This window comes from Lygodium microphyllum, chromosome 8 (assembly GCF_053477565.2).
Source record: "Lygodium microphyllum isolate KBCC chromosome 8, Lygodium_microphyllum_v1.1.10, whole genome shotgun sequence".
NCBI classification, from domain to species: Eukaryota; Viridiplantae; Streptophyta; class Polypodiopsida; order Schizaeales; family Lygodiaceae; genus Lygodium; species Lygodium microphyllum.
Window position 1 is genome coordinate 153735955 of NC_141142.1, and position 13606 is coordinate 153749560.

General features: G+C 39.7%; 1 pseudogene; it reads left to right on the plus strand.

Annotated features, from left to right (window-relative positions):
• The first annotated feature begins 10778 nt into the window (after window positions 1-10778).
• LOC148033019 (uncharacterized) lies at window positions 10779-11309 on the plus strand (annotated as a pseudogene).
• The last annotated feature ends 2297 nt before the right edge of the window (window positions 11310-13606 follow it).

Here is a 13606-nt window from a genome sequence, read left to right on the forward strand (position 1 = left end):
CAGGAAGTTCTGGAGGTCACTTTTCAGGTGACATAACCAAATTTTTTTTTTTAAAAAGTGGCTTATGGTGGCCAACAATAATCAAAGATTCACATCAGTATGCAAAGGCCTGGGATAAATGTCAAAGGGATGGATATCCAAGGAATCAGACAGAATGAGGCAACATCCAGTTTTTCCATTGGGTCCTTTTGAGAAGTGGGGAATGGATTTTATGGGTCCATTCAAGCCAACATCAGAACTTTCAAGAAACAGATATATTTTGGTTGCTACAGATTATTGTATCAAGTGGGTAGAAGCTGTTGCATTAAAGGATAATAAGGCAAGGAGTGTGGCCTATTTCCTGTACAATAACATAATGACCACATTTGTCTACCTAGTGGAGCTTGTATTAGACCAGGGAGTCCATTTTCTTAACAAGGTGATTAAAGTTTTGACTGAAACTCATATGATTAGCCATAAAATGTCCTCACTATATCATCCATAGGCCAATGGATTAGTTGAAAGTAGTAACAAGATTTTGGTTAAAATTCTTAAAAGGACTCTTTCAAAAAACAAGAAGGATTGGGATCTAAAATTGAATTCAGCAATTGTGGGCATTTAGAACATCCTTTAAGGTTAGTACATGACTCACACCATTCAGATTGGTCTATGGCATGGAAGTTGTGGTGCCAATGGAGTTCATAGTACCATCTTTGAGGGTGGTAGTTTCAAATAGACTAACACAAGAGGATTCACTTAAAGAGAGATTAGAGTAGTTGATGTCTTTGTATGAAGACAGATTTCACAATGCTTATGTGGCTGTTGTGATTCAGAATAGAAGATTTGCATGGTTGAATCAGTACTTGAAGAAGAAGAAATTCAAATAGGGAAATTTGGTCTTAATATATAACTCTAAATTGGGCAAGCATCCTGGAAAATAAAAACCCAGGTATGTGGGACCATACATAATTTTTGAGGACTTAGGGCAAGAAACATTTCAGTTGGCTAATTTGGAGGGTAAATTGTTGGCTAAACCTGTGAATGGTTTTAGAATAAAGTTGTTTTTGTTCAATAAGTTCCAAGATGCTGATTTGAATTTGGTGGGAGTGGACACAAATCCATTTTCACACATATCCTTTCATGATGTTGTGGATGTCAACCATAGCCAGTATGCAATTATAAAAAGTAACATTGATGATGCAAAATGTCAAATCTCCACATGTTGACATATCGAGCTCCACTCGTGATACGCCAGGGTGACCGTTGTGTATTTATGTCACCGACTTGTCAGTTGCAGACGCGGTTGGTACACCGCCCATGAATAATAGCTACATGATAGCTATCCTTATCTACTCAAGTTCGTGGCTCAGTTAGTATGCCACCTTAGTTAGTTGAGTTTGGTTTGAGACCCATATAGAGGGTTCTTCTATTTCTTTGTACTTGAGTTCTTTTGGCTTACACAACTAAGAAGAGGAAAACTGTTTTCAGCCTCCACCCTTGTGTGTCTTCCCCCATTGTGCAAGCAAGAAAGCTTCAAGCGAGACTCCTTCCTTCTCTCCCACAATCTTGACATGGTATCAGAGCCTTGTTCGTGGTAAGGAGCTCAAGAAAGCAAGCCAAGCTCGCGGTGTTCTGGTAAGAGGATCAGTGTTGCTTTCATTTTCTGTTTTGGGAGCAGATCTCTGCAGGTAGCACAGCCGGAAATTGCAGGAGTGCATTGTCTCAGGTTGAGACGCCCTTCGCGGTGAAGCAAGAGGGCAATATATGCTGCGGGCAAGGGCTTTAGCCCTTGGCGACCTTATTTTTTTGATTTGAGGCCATTTCGGGGCCTGTTTTGGAGGCGGAAGGTTTCTGCACGCACTCAGGAAAAGGCCCAGTTTTATGCTGTGCAGCCACTATTCTACAGGTCGGTGAAAAGTTTCTGTAGAAATTGCATCGTATGCTTGTGCGCAGAGACATTGGGAGTTACAGAATCATCCCTGTTGCCTGTTGATGCAAAATCGTCACTAGGAAGTGACTGTGTGGTCAAATACCACTTTCGCCAGTTTTGCAGATTTGCCCTTGTGAGGGTGAAGCTATGTTTTTTGCAGTGACAGAATTTTTTGCAGTGTTCTGTAATGGCATCTGATTCACTTTCACAGATTGTCACTGAAAAGCTTGACAAGAACAACTTCCAAGCATGGAAGTTTAGAATGACGAATTTCCTTATGGGAAAAGGATATTGGGAATTTGTTGCAGGAAATGAAGAAGAACCAGTTCTTCCTGATGTTCCCAATCAACAGCAAATGCAGGCATTCAAAGCATGGCATGAGAGAGCCAGGAAAGTTATGTACTGGCTGTCTATCAGTATTTCAGACTCTATGATTGTGCATATTCAGGATGCAAGTACGCCAAAGGAGGCATGGGATACTCTGTCAAAAATGTATAGCACAAATACGCAAGCCAAGAAAATGCAGCTCAAGCAAGAGTTGCATAACGTGCAAAGAGAAAGTATGAGCATCAATGACTACCACATGAAGGTGAAGAAGATTGCAGATGCACTTGCTTCCATTGGGTCGCCAGTGGAAGATGATGATTTAGTTTCTGTGACCTTGAATGGTCTAGGAAAGGATTATGCACAGTTTCGGACATCCATTTCCGTCCGTGAAAGATTTCCTGATTTTGAGGAGTTGATTGCTCTTCTAATTTCTGAGGAGCAGAGAAATGGTGGTGCATCTTCTTCAGGAGGAACTTCAAAAGAAGCTGTCTTCTACTCAAATGCTGGAAGAGGTAGAGGTAGAGGTAGAGGAGGCCGATTTGGAGGCCGTGGTAGAAATCAGAATATGCAGCAAACTCAAGAAAACCAGTCCTATGGAGGAGGACGTGGTAACTCTAGAGGCAGGGGGAGCCAAAGAGGTCGTGGTGGATGGCAAAGAGGTCAAAATGCAAACAGTAATGTTGAATGCTACTACTGTGGTAAAATGGGTCATATGGCTAAAGACTGCTATAAAAAGCAGAATAACATCATGAATGGAAAACTGCAACAAGGGAATTATGCATCATCTAGCAAACAGGGTGATGACAGAAATGAGCATTTGTTCATGGTGCAGCACATGAACAATTCTGTGACAAGTGCAGAAGAAAGCAATGATGTATGGTATGTTGACTCAGGTGCATCAAACCACATGACAGGTCATGCAGAATGAATGGAGGATGCAAGGAAAATGGAAAAACCAGGATTTGTGGAGACTGGTGATGATACTGCACATCCTATTGTGCAGATTGGAAAAATTCCCTTGTCTATGCAGGATGGGAAAAAGAAATACCTGTCCGATGTATTTCATGTCCCGAATATCACCAAGAATCTGGTTTCTGTCAGTCAAATGGTTGAACAGGGCTTGCAGGTCAGATTTAATCCTCATGGATGCTTTGTTGAGGATATGAAAAATAAAGGTCGCTTGATAGCAAAAGGAAAGAAGAAGGGCAGAATGTTTACGTTGGATGCAGACATGTCTGAATTGAGTGCAGCAATGTTTGCACATGGGACCGGTGTAGTTGCAGATATTGATATCTGGCATAAACGCATTGGTCATGTTAATGTACAGCGACTTAAATCAATGCAGGCCCAAAATATTGTTGCAGGATTGCCAAAATTCAAGGTTGCAGAAATGCATAAGGTATGTGAAGCCTGTCAGTTTGGAAAACAGGCAAGGAAACCATTTCCTAGACATGTTCAAGAGAGTGAGAAGCCATTGGAATTAATCCACTCTGATGTGTGGACTACTAAAGCTACATCTCTTGGAGGCTGTCATTATTTTGTCACTTTTATTGATGACTATAGCAGAAAAGTTTGGGTGTATTTTATGAAAAAGAAAAGTGAAGTTTTTGGGCATTTCAAAACCCTTAAAGCTATGGCTGAAAAAGAAACAGGTCTACAAATAAAATTCCTAAGGTCAGATGGAGGGGGAGAGTACCTCTCAAATGAGTTTGCAAAGTTCTTACAAGAGCATGGCATAAAGCAGCAATATTCATGCAGTTATACCCCACAAGAAAATGGAATTGCAGAAAGAAAAAACAGGCATATTGGAGAGGTATCTCGTGCCATGCTCAATGAAAAAGACTTGCCAGATTTTTATTGGGCTGAAGCAGTTGCCACAGCAATCTATATAATGAACATGACTCCCACTGCAGCAATACATGGGATGACTCCAGAGGAGAGGTATACTGGTAGGAAACCAGATATTTCTCATTTGAAATTTTTTGGTTGCATTGCCTATGTACATGTGCCAGATGAGTTGAGATCCAAGTTGGATCCAAAAGCTGAGAAGTGCATCTTTATTGGTTACTCTCTGCAGCAAAAAGGGTATAGATGCTATAACCCTTCTACTCGTAAGTTTACAGTGAGCAGAGATGTTGTTTTTGATGAGATGAGTAGCTGGTATAAACCAGTAAATGTGATTGATGATGTAGATGCACAAAATGTTAATGCTGCACATAATTCACAGCAGCAGTCACAAAATATTAGTGGACCTGGAGCGTCCTCTAGCAGTGGTTCACATTCTTTGCCATGGACAGGCAGATTGAGATCAGGAGAATCTTCTCAAAGTAATGCAGATAGTGGTATGCATGTATCACGAAAAGGAAAAGAGAAGGTTGATCAGCCCATGTTTGATGTGAATGCAGGTCACTCTTATGTGGATGGTGAATCCAGTGGCTCAGAACAGAGCATTGATGATGAGTTGGGTATTCCTTCTATTGTTACACCTGGAGTAAGGAAGACCAGGGATGTTTTGAGAGCACCTGGGAGTGAACCCACTTTGCGCAGGTCTACCAGAGTTAGGCATCCTGTGGATAGGCTGAAATATGATGGATTTACAGCCATTCACTATGCATATATGGTCAAGGTGATACAGGAACCAGAACCCACTTCTTTTGAGCAAGCCATGGGAAAAGAAAAATGGGAGAAAGCCATGGATGAAGAAATGGATGCCTTGGAAGCAAACGCTACATGGGAATTGGTACCTTTGCCTAAAGGTAAGAATGCAATTGGCTGTAAGTGGGTTTATAAGGTGAAGCACAATGTTGATGGTTCTGTGAACAGATACAAGGCAAGATTAGTAGTCAAGGGGTATGCACAAACATATGGCATTGACTATGAAGAAACATTCAGCCCGGTTGCAAGGATGGCAACTATAAGAGCAGTCATTGCTATGGCTGCATCAAAGGGATGGTCTTTACATCAGATGGATGTAAAGAATGCCTTCTTGCATGGTGATTTGCAAGAAGAGGTCTATATGGAGCAGCCACCAGGTTATGTGCATGCTGTTCATCCTGAGTTTGTTTGCAGGTTGAAGAAAGCTTTGTATGGCTTGAAGCAAGCACCTAGAGCATGGTCTGACAAGATAGGACAGTATCTTGTCACTATTGGCTTTCAGATTTCCAAGGCAGATTTCTCACTTTATGTGAGAAAAACAGAGAAAGGTATTATGCTACTTGTCATTTATGTTGATGATTTGATTATGACAGGTGACAGTGATGAAGATATCCTTCATGTGAAAATGCTATTGAAGCAGAAGTTTGAGATGAAGGATTTGGGAGAGCTGCGTTATTTCTTGGGCATTGAGGTGATTAGATCACCAAGTGGGATACAGCTCTTGCAGAGGCAGTATGGATTGGACATGCTGTCCAAATATGGGATGACAGGCTGTAAGCCTATTTTAGTTCCTTTGGAGCAGAATGTGAAGCTGAGCACAGATGCAGGTGAGCTTCTAGAAGACCCTACTATGTACAGACGCATAGTAGAAAGTTTGATTTATATGACTATTACCAGGCCAGATTTGAGCTATGCTGTTGGATTGGTAAGTCAGTTTATGCAGGCTCCAAGGAAACCACATTTGGATGCGGCTAGACGCATACTCAGGTATGTGAAGTCCACATTGCAGTATGGACTATTTTATGAGACTGGGGTTCAGATACAGTTGCATGGATACACTGATGCTGATTGGGCTGGTAGTATTTCTGATAGACGATCTACCAGTGGATATGTGTTCTCTTTTGGGAGTGCTGCAGTCACTTGGAGCAGCAAGAAACAACCTACAGTTGCCTTGTCGAGCACAGAGGCTGAGTACAGGGGTGCAGCAATGGATGCATGTGAGGTAGCTTGGTTGCATAAGCTACTTTATGATATGCATCAGTCTACAGATGGGCCAGTTGTCATTTATTGTGACAACATGAGTAGTATACACTTGGCAAATAACCCAGTCTATCATGCTAGAACAAAGCACATTGAGGTGCATTATCACTATGTGCGAGAGAGGGTTTTACTAGGTCTTATTGATCTAGTTTATGTCAGCACAGAGGATCAGGTAGCTGACATATTCACGAAGGCATTGGGCGCAGAGAAGCTGCGCAAGTTCAGAGACCTGCTTGGTGTGCAGGAATTGGGATTGAGCTCGAGGGGGAGTGTTGACATATCGAGCTCCACTCGTGATACGCCAGGGTGACCGTTGTGTATTTATGTCACCGACTTGTCAGTTGCAGACGCGGTTGGTACACCGCCCATGAATAATAGCTACATGATAGCTATCCTTATCTAGTCTAGTTCGTGGCTCAGTTAGTATGCCACCTTAGTTAGTTGAGTTTGGTTTGAGACCCATATAGAGGGTTCTTCTATTTCTTTGTACTTGAGTTCTTTTGGCTTACACAACTAAGAAGAGGAAAACTGTTTTCAGCCTCCACCCTTGTGTGTCTTCCCCCATTGTGCAAGCAAGAAAGCTTCAAGCGAGACTCCTTCCTTCTCTCCCACAATCTTGACACCACATGTGCAGATTCTTTCATTCAAATTTTGAACAATCGTAAACGGGAGCTCGGGTTTCTGCGTTTCCTCCAACACAACATTAGTGAGTTTGGGAATCTCCCAATTCTCATTTTTTAAATACTAAATAGGTTGCACCCGAATAACATGCCCATAAGTTTCTCAAAACCATATGATGTGACCTATCATTGGAAAGCGCTTGAAAATTGGAATTTATTGAGCTATAGGGTGCTCGATTTGGAGTTTAGTATTCAAGTTATGACAAATCTAAAGATTTGACCACATGTCCCAAACTTATGGGAAATTCCCATATTCCCCAATATGGTGTTGTCCGCATTTTGAAGCATAAAGCGTCTGCGTTTTCAGCTTTGCAAAGATAGGAACTTCTTCTTCAGAGTGTTCTCTTGCAGGCGTTAGTTTTTTGTGCAATATTTGTGTTGCACTTAGCTGTTTCTTTCCAAAATAAATAGTCTACCACTATGCGGCGCCACTTAGTTCATAGAGAATGGGAAACGAGAGGGATGCACCGCTTAACCTCTCTGCCTGTAGGGCATAATCCCATTCCGATCCCCTAAAACGGCATGAGACGGGTTCTAACTTAACAATACCTAAAGTCATCTGACAATAAATCCTTTTGAGAAGCCTCCTAGTTCTCTGGGACCACCCAGCCATAGGACAGACCCATCGGGGGATTCCGTCCACCCACTTCCCTTGATAGCTTTAGTTGTCTAATTAGGTCCTACCACATTTATGTGTGACATTTAAAATCAGCTTCATTAATTAAGCCTTTTAGGGCATAGAGTTCGTTCACGTAATTTACAACACATACACAAAAACAAAACAAGCAGTCCTTTTATCAAACAAGTTCCTTAACTTATCTTTAAGTTAATCTTTGTCTCTTGCCCATATAGGAGAATTATGTATCCCTTCTGTCCAACAGAAGTACCCGGTCCAAGTCTCATGGCACTGAAATTTCCATCCTTTATCTAGGATAGGATCTTCCAACATCCCAGACATTGGGCTCACGGGGATTTCCAGCTCCATTTTGGACAGGAAAGGGGTGTCCAGAGCTCCACCTGACCCACAAGCGGTCTAGGAGTGAGATGCCATTTCCGTGGTGGTTGGCCTTTTCACCACTCGACCACCGACCTGTGAATCGAGCAATGCCCTCTCGGGATAATCGGCGATGTGATCTTGGAGATGATCCACGCGTGTAAAATATCGTTCCTTAATTAATCCAATTAAAATTCAAGCACAATCAAAGCAATCAGCCCTAATATCATATTCTAGAAAAACATTCCTTTATTCCCATGGCAACTTGTCATTACAGACCCCTGCCATGCATTTGCCATCAACACAAGCCTTGGAATATTTATCCAAATCACAATGCAACAATCCCTTGATTGAAAGAAAAACATTTAGGGTGTTGTTCAATCAACCAACAAAACTAATGGTATTTTTCCCAAGCAATACAATAATAGACGCGACAATAATTCCATCGCATATTCGCTCTCCCCCTTGGGGCCAAAAGTAGAATGTACTTAATATTCCCTCCTTTAGCCTAAGGCATATGCTAAAGGTTCCAATACTATACATGACGTAAGTCCTCTCATTCCAATGCAAATTAATAAAACTAGCAAGAGTATTTATGCCTCTTCTCTAAGTGACAATTATCTTTTAGCATTTCCCTACTATGCAACATTTTTTCTTGGCTTTATTTTCCTTTCTCCTAAGGCAAGGAGTTGCATGTCATCGATGTAAAGTTTACATAATCTCTCCCATGTATGTACCGTGTATATGCATTTGCGAACTTTAAACAATATTATCCTTGGTAAAGATTAATCAAAGACTCATCGATGCTCAATACTTTAGTGTCCCATACGTTGCTTATGCTATGCATGGATTCATCACATATCAACTAGGTGCAATTTAACTCCCTTTGATACAAGCACTTCACAAACTTCATCTTTGAATATTTGAGATGCGATTTATCCTTTTCAATGACCTATTCTAGCACCACAAGGTATGGATCCTAATGCATCTCTTGCGAGCATTAAAACAAGCATCTATCAATTTGAAAATACATTACTTACGGCTGGTACCGCAATTGGATTGATAGTGATGCCTTCGCCCAAAGCTCTGTTGGCTGGTTGTAGAATTGTCATCCGCACACAACATTCTTCACTTGGAGGCCATCATCTGCAAGTAGACTAAAGAGATTAAGAAGGTGGAATATATTCGAGATGGGAGAGCGAAAGCGAAGATGATTAAATCGAGGATCAAGATAGAGGAAAATTGTGCAGCCTCTCGAGGTAATTCTTCTCTCTCTCTCTCTCTCTCTCTCTCTCTCTCTCTCTCTCTCTCTCTCTCTCTCTCTCAAGCTCTCTCTCACAATCTCTTGGAGGGGTATACTCTTTCTCTCCCTCTCTCTTTCGGGGTCTCCTTATGCTCCCTTGTGCCTCCCCATGCCTCATATTTATAATGAATTAGAGAGGAGGGGATAAGTCTGAGAACAAGAGTGAAGGGGCTCTTAGAAGACTCAGTGATCTAATGCTCAGATCATAAATCTGATGGTTGCATTGGCTCCAAAAGGGGGGTAAAACTCTAAGACACTTGGTTAGAAAGCTCTTAGTTGACATCTTCTTCTTTTCTCTATTCTAAGTGCTGTCTAGTGCCTGTAGACTGCGATCGCTGTGCGCACGATTTTGCCAGTCACTTTTCTTTATTTCTCTTTTTATAAAATCTCCAAAACTAACTAAAACATCACTTGTCTTTTCTTTTAAATAAAATTTAGTTCTATCTTTTTAGGATAATATCCTAAAATATAATAGTTTTTTTCCCCCCCAAGAATCTAATATTTTTGGACCATTCAAACTATACACATTAATACTAGTGATTAATATGACTCATAAGTCCCGTTCACATTGTACTTTTCGTGAAGGGTGGCAACGGTCCTTATCAATCCGAGAAAAATGTCAGATTTATGACTCTCGATTTTTTTAAATATATTTTTAATTAAATGAAAACTATTAGCTATTAATGCCAGTCAATTTTTACCTTAGTTAGTCTTTAGTTAGTAATCTTACTAACTTATTAATTGACTAACTAACTTTCGAACTAACCAACTAACTTTTATTGCGTGGAAATATTACAAATTGCCTTTGGATGGGGTCCATGAGTTGGATAAAGCAACGGATGAGCAGATGGTTCGGGAGCTTGGATAGGGAGAAGGAGCTAGAGGATATTTTGTAATAAAAAAGGCTAAAAATAAGAAAATAAAAAATCAATTGACCTGGTCTATGGAGAGGATCTTTATGTTGGTGAAATTTGATTATATGAGCAAGGATAATTTTGGATTGATTGCGGCAACAGAGTCAGGCATTCTGTTTAATTAGGCATAGATTGTGTATAGCATATTTGTCATGGAGGTGCATGGAGTGGACAAGAGGAAGCAACTTGGGACCTCCAAGATTCCAGCATTTCTAGGCATGATTTTTGAGCATGCTAAGGTGTGTTCTTTGAAATTGGCATTATCTCAAATCAGTTTGGGAAGAATAGGAAAACCTGGATCAAGAAAGGGAAGAAGGTCAATCTCTTTGCTAGTTCAGAATGACAATGAACCCCCACCCAAGAAAATGAAGACAGAAATAGATGTCATTGATCAGAGTACTATAGTACTAGTCAAACTATTGAATAGAGTACAGAGAAGGCAAAACAGGAGCAAGATTTTGGAAATGAAGTTTGGGACCAGGAGTTGACAGGTGATCTGATACCTAGGCCACTAAGTAGGCAAGGAAGAGTTCAAAGTATTCTAGTGAAGAAAATTTCCATTAAATTGGGCAAACAAAAAACTTCATAGAAAGTGCAAGAGGCACAAGTTGGTGATTTGTTTAAAGATGTTGATCGTAATGTGCATATAGAATTGGTACCTGTAATAGTGAATATGGAACAGGGAAACACTAATACAATGAGGGCATCAACAGTTATTAAAAACCTGAATGATACTATGCAGTTTATTGAAAGACAACAGAAGTATGCCATGAGTTTGTAGATGGCCATTACAGCTTTGAGGGATTCCAATAATGCTTTGATTTCCATGTATTAGGAGGAAAATGTTAAGATAGCTAATTTTGATAAATTGGTTGAAGATGCCAATGAATTGAGGGATTTTTTCAAAGAAAAAGTGAGAGAAAAGGAGGAACATATAATTATTTTGAATAAGGAAGTAGCAGATACAGAGTTGAAGGCCTCTATAGTAACATAATGGATTCAAAAGTTGAAGGACACATTTTTCAGTGAGTTGACTGTATTATCAAAGGATAATGCTGCTTTGAAAGTAAATTGTGGGGTGTTAACTAAAAGATTAAAAGTATTGAAAGATGCGAAAAAATAGCTGAAAAGCTCAGATGTTGATGAGTTGGATGTTGATGTAGTTTTTGTGCCAAAAGCGGATTTGACTGACTTAATGAATGAGGTTGTTGAAACAGAAGAACAAATTTGGCAGTCAATTCAGAAGAGAATGCTGGTGATTATGTAGAAACCTTACCAAATGTTTTAGATTAAGGATGAATTTGAATCATAAGCCAACTTGAAAGTGCTTTACTAAGGAGTTAAAGACTACAATAGTAGTGCTGAAGAATAGAGTGGTAATGGAGACATTGGATAGTGAAATTCTAAAGGACAAGTGCAAGAGCTCAAGGATAAATCAAAAGGAAAATTTGTTTTTACTCATTAGACAGAAGAATCAATAGGAGACATAACAAATTATGAAGGCATATTTAAGACTTTGTTGCAGTTCGTGGGCAGACATAAGGATGTGTTTACACAAATTTTTGGTTTATCTGAATGTGAATAATGGCAAGATGTTGAACATATGTCATTAGACAATGCAACATATTTGGATTTACCGGATCCATTAATTTTAGTGGAACATGAAAAGTTAGAGGGTGGTGTATTGACTGAAAACTGGGCAATTGTACATGTTGGGAAAGTGCAAACTTCTATGCAAGAGGAGAATGCTATTTTAGATGTTCAGTTTACAGAAGTGAATGTGATTGATACTCAAACATATGTTAGTGTAGAAGATGTTCAGAAAATTAATGAAGTTGTTCCAAGAGGAGGAAACCAAAAATGATGCAGAGATTGAGAAATCGATTCAATCTATTTTAACTAATATTTAGGCAAATCAGAATTGACAGTCAGGAATGTAGTTAGATGGATAGAGTATATGTTGTATTTTGTGTAAGTTGGATTTTGTCCAGCCCCACTACACTTTACACTCTGTATAATTCTTTAGACCTAGATGAAATTCCCTGGATTGTAATGAAATTAAGGGATTTTTTGGGCACAGGTCCACTATTTTGGAAAAATAGTATCCACCGGGTGTGCTAATGTTATAGGCAAGGTAAGGGTGTAACCTCGGGGTCTATTAAGTAGTTTTAAAGTGTAGTTTTGAGCCTTTGTAAATGTTCGGATGTGAAAATTCATGAGTAGACAATAAGTCTTTTTGGGGAAGTTAGAAGGGGTGTTCGAAAAATTTGTTCGTGTATGTTCGCGTCAAGAGAACAGATAAGCCTGTAAACGATGTTGTGATTATGAAGGAATAGAATAGATTTCTCTGCCTGTGTTACTCTCTGTCTTCAAAACTATAATGTGTTTCGTATAATCGACTAACTAAACTGCATGATGGAGCCTATATGGTGGGAAATAAGCTTGTTTGTTGAGGAATTGTTCAGAATTATTGCTTAGCAAAGACAGGTTAGCAGAAGTTAGATTGAATTTGTTTGTTATGGGAAAGCGGTTTGTTTAAAGTTATATCTTGGGAAGCTTTTTGACCCCTAATAGTAAGCTCACTACACCCCCATAGGATCGAAGGCACGTGAGCTAGTTGAGAGAAAGCCATTTGTGCTCGCTTGAAATGCTTGAAGCAATAAGTGATCCGTGGGTCTTGGCGGTTGAGCGTGAGCTCCCTCTACACCCTTACAATGCTATCACATTTATAGAGGTTGAAAACCCTATTATACTACTTTATAAATCAAAATACAAGAAAAAGAAAAAGAAAAAGAAATATACTCATAGACACAACACCGCATCTGGGGGTCCTCAAGTTAGATATGCCTAGTGGCCTAAGTTAGCTAACTTTGTCCCTAATCCCCTAGCCTCACTTTTTGACCCCCATGTAAACTTAGGACACGCCAAGGGTAGGACACACTTATAACAATAGTAGAAGTTAAATAACAAGACAGTCAAAAGGAAATTACCTAGTGCTGCATCTCACTTCACACTATGGTCTTGACTCATCGATGCATTATAAAAGGACATCATCCATTGCATCCATGACTATGAGCTTGATCTCCTCAATAGCACAAGATTCTCATCATAATTCCTATCTTTTATTTTCTTTCCCCTTAGCATTGGTGATAATTTCCATCCTCACCCACCAATTGACACCCTACATGAGAAAACCATAAAGGTGTCTTCTAACTATGTCTTCTAACTATGTAATAGCCTATGTTTGCATATGTACTATGTAAATAAGCTAATTTCCATAAGAAAAATTAAATAGAAATACAAAGAAATAGATTATTTACCAAGAAACCATAGCCAAGGTAAGGTGGCTAGGCATGAAATGATATTACCATGAATGATTGAGAATCAAGTGTTGAGAGGCTGTAGCATAGTATGCACCCCAAGCTATGGTGGCCAAGAGTATGTACCCTCTTAGATGGTGGAAGGTTGAGACCTGAAACATGAAATGTTATAAAATGAAAAAAAGATCATTGGCTAGTTACAACTTAGCCTTTTATACTTAACACTAGTAGGCTAAATATTGGC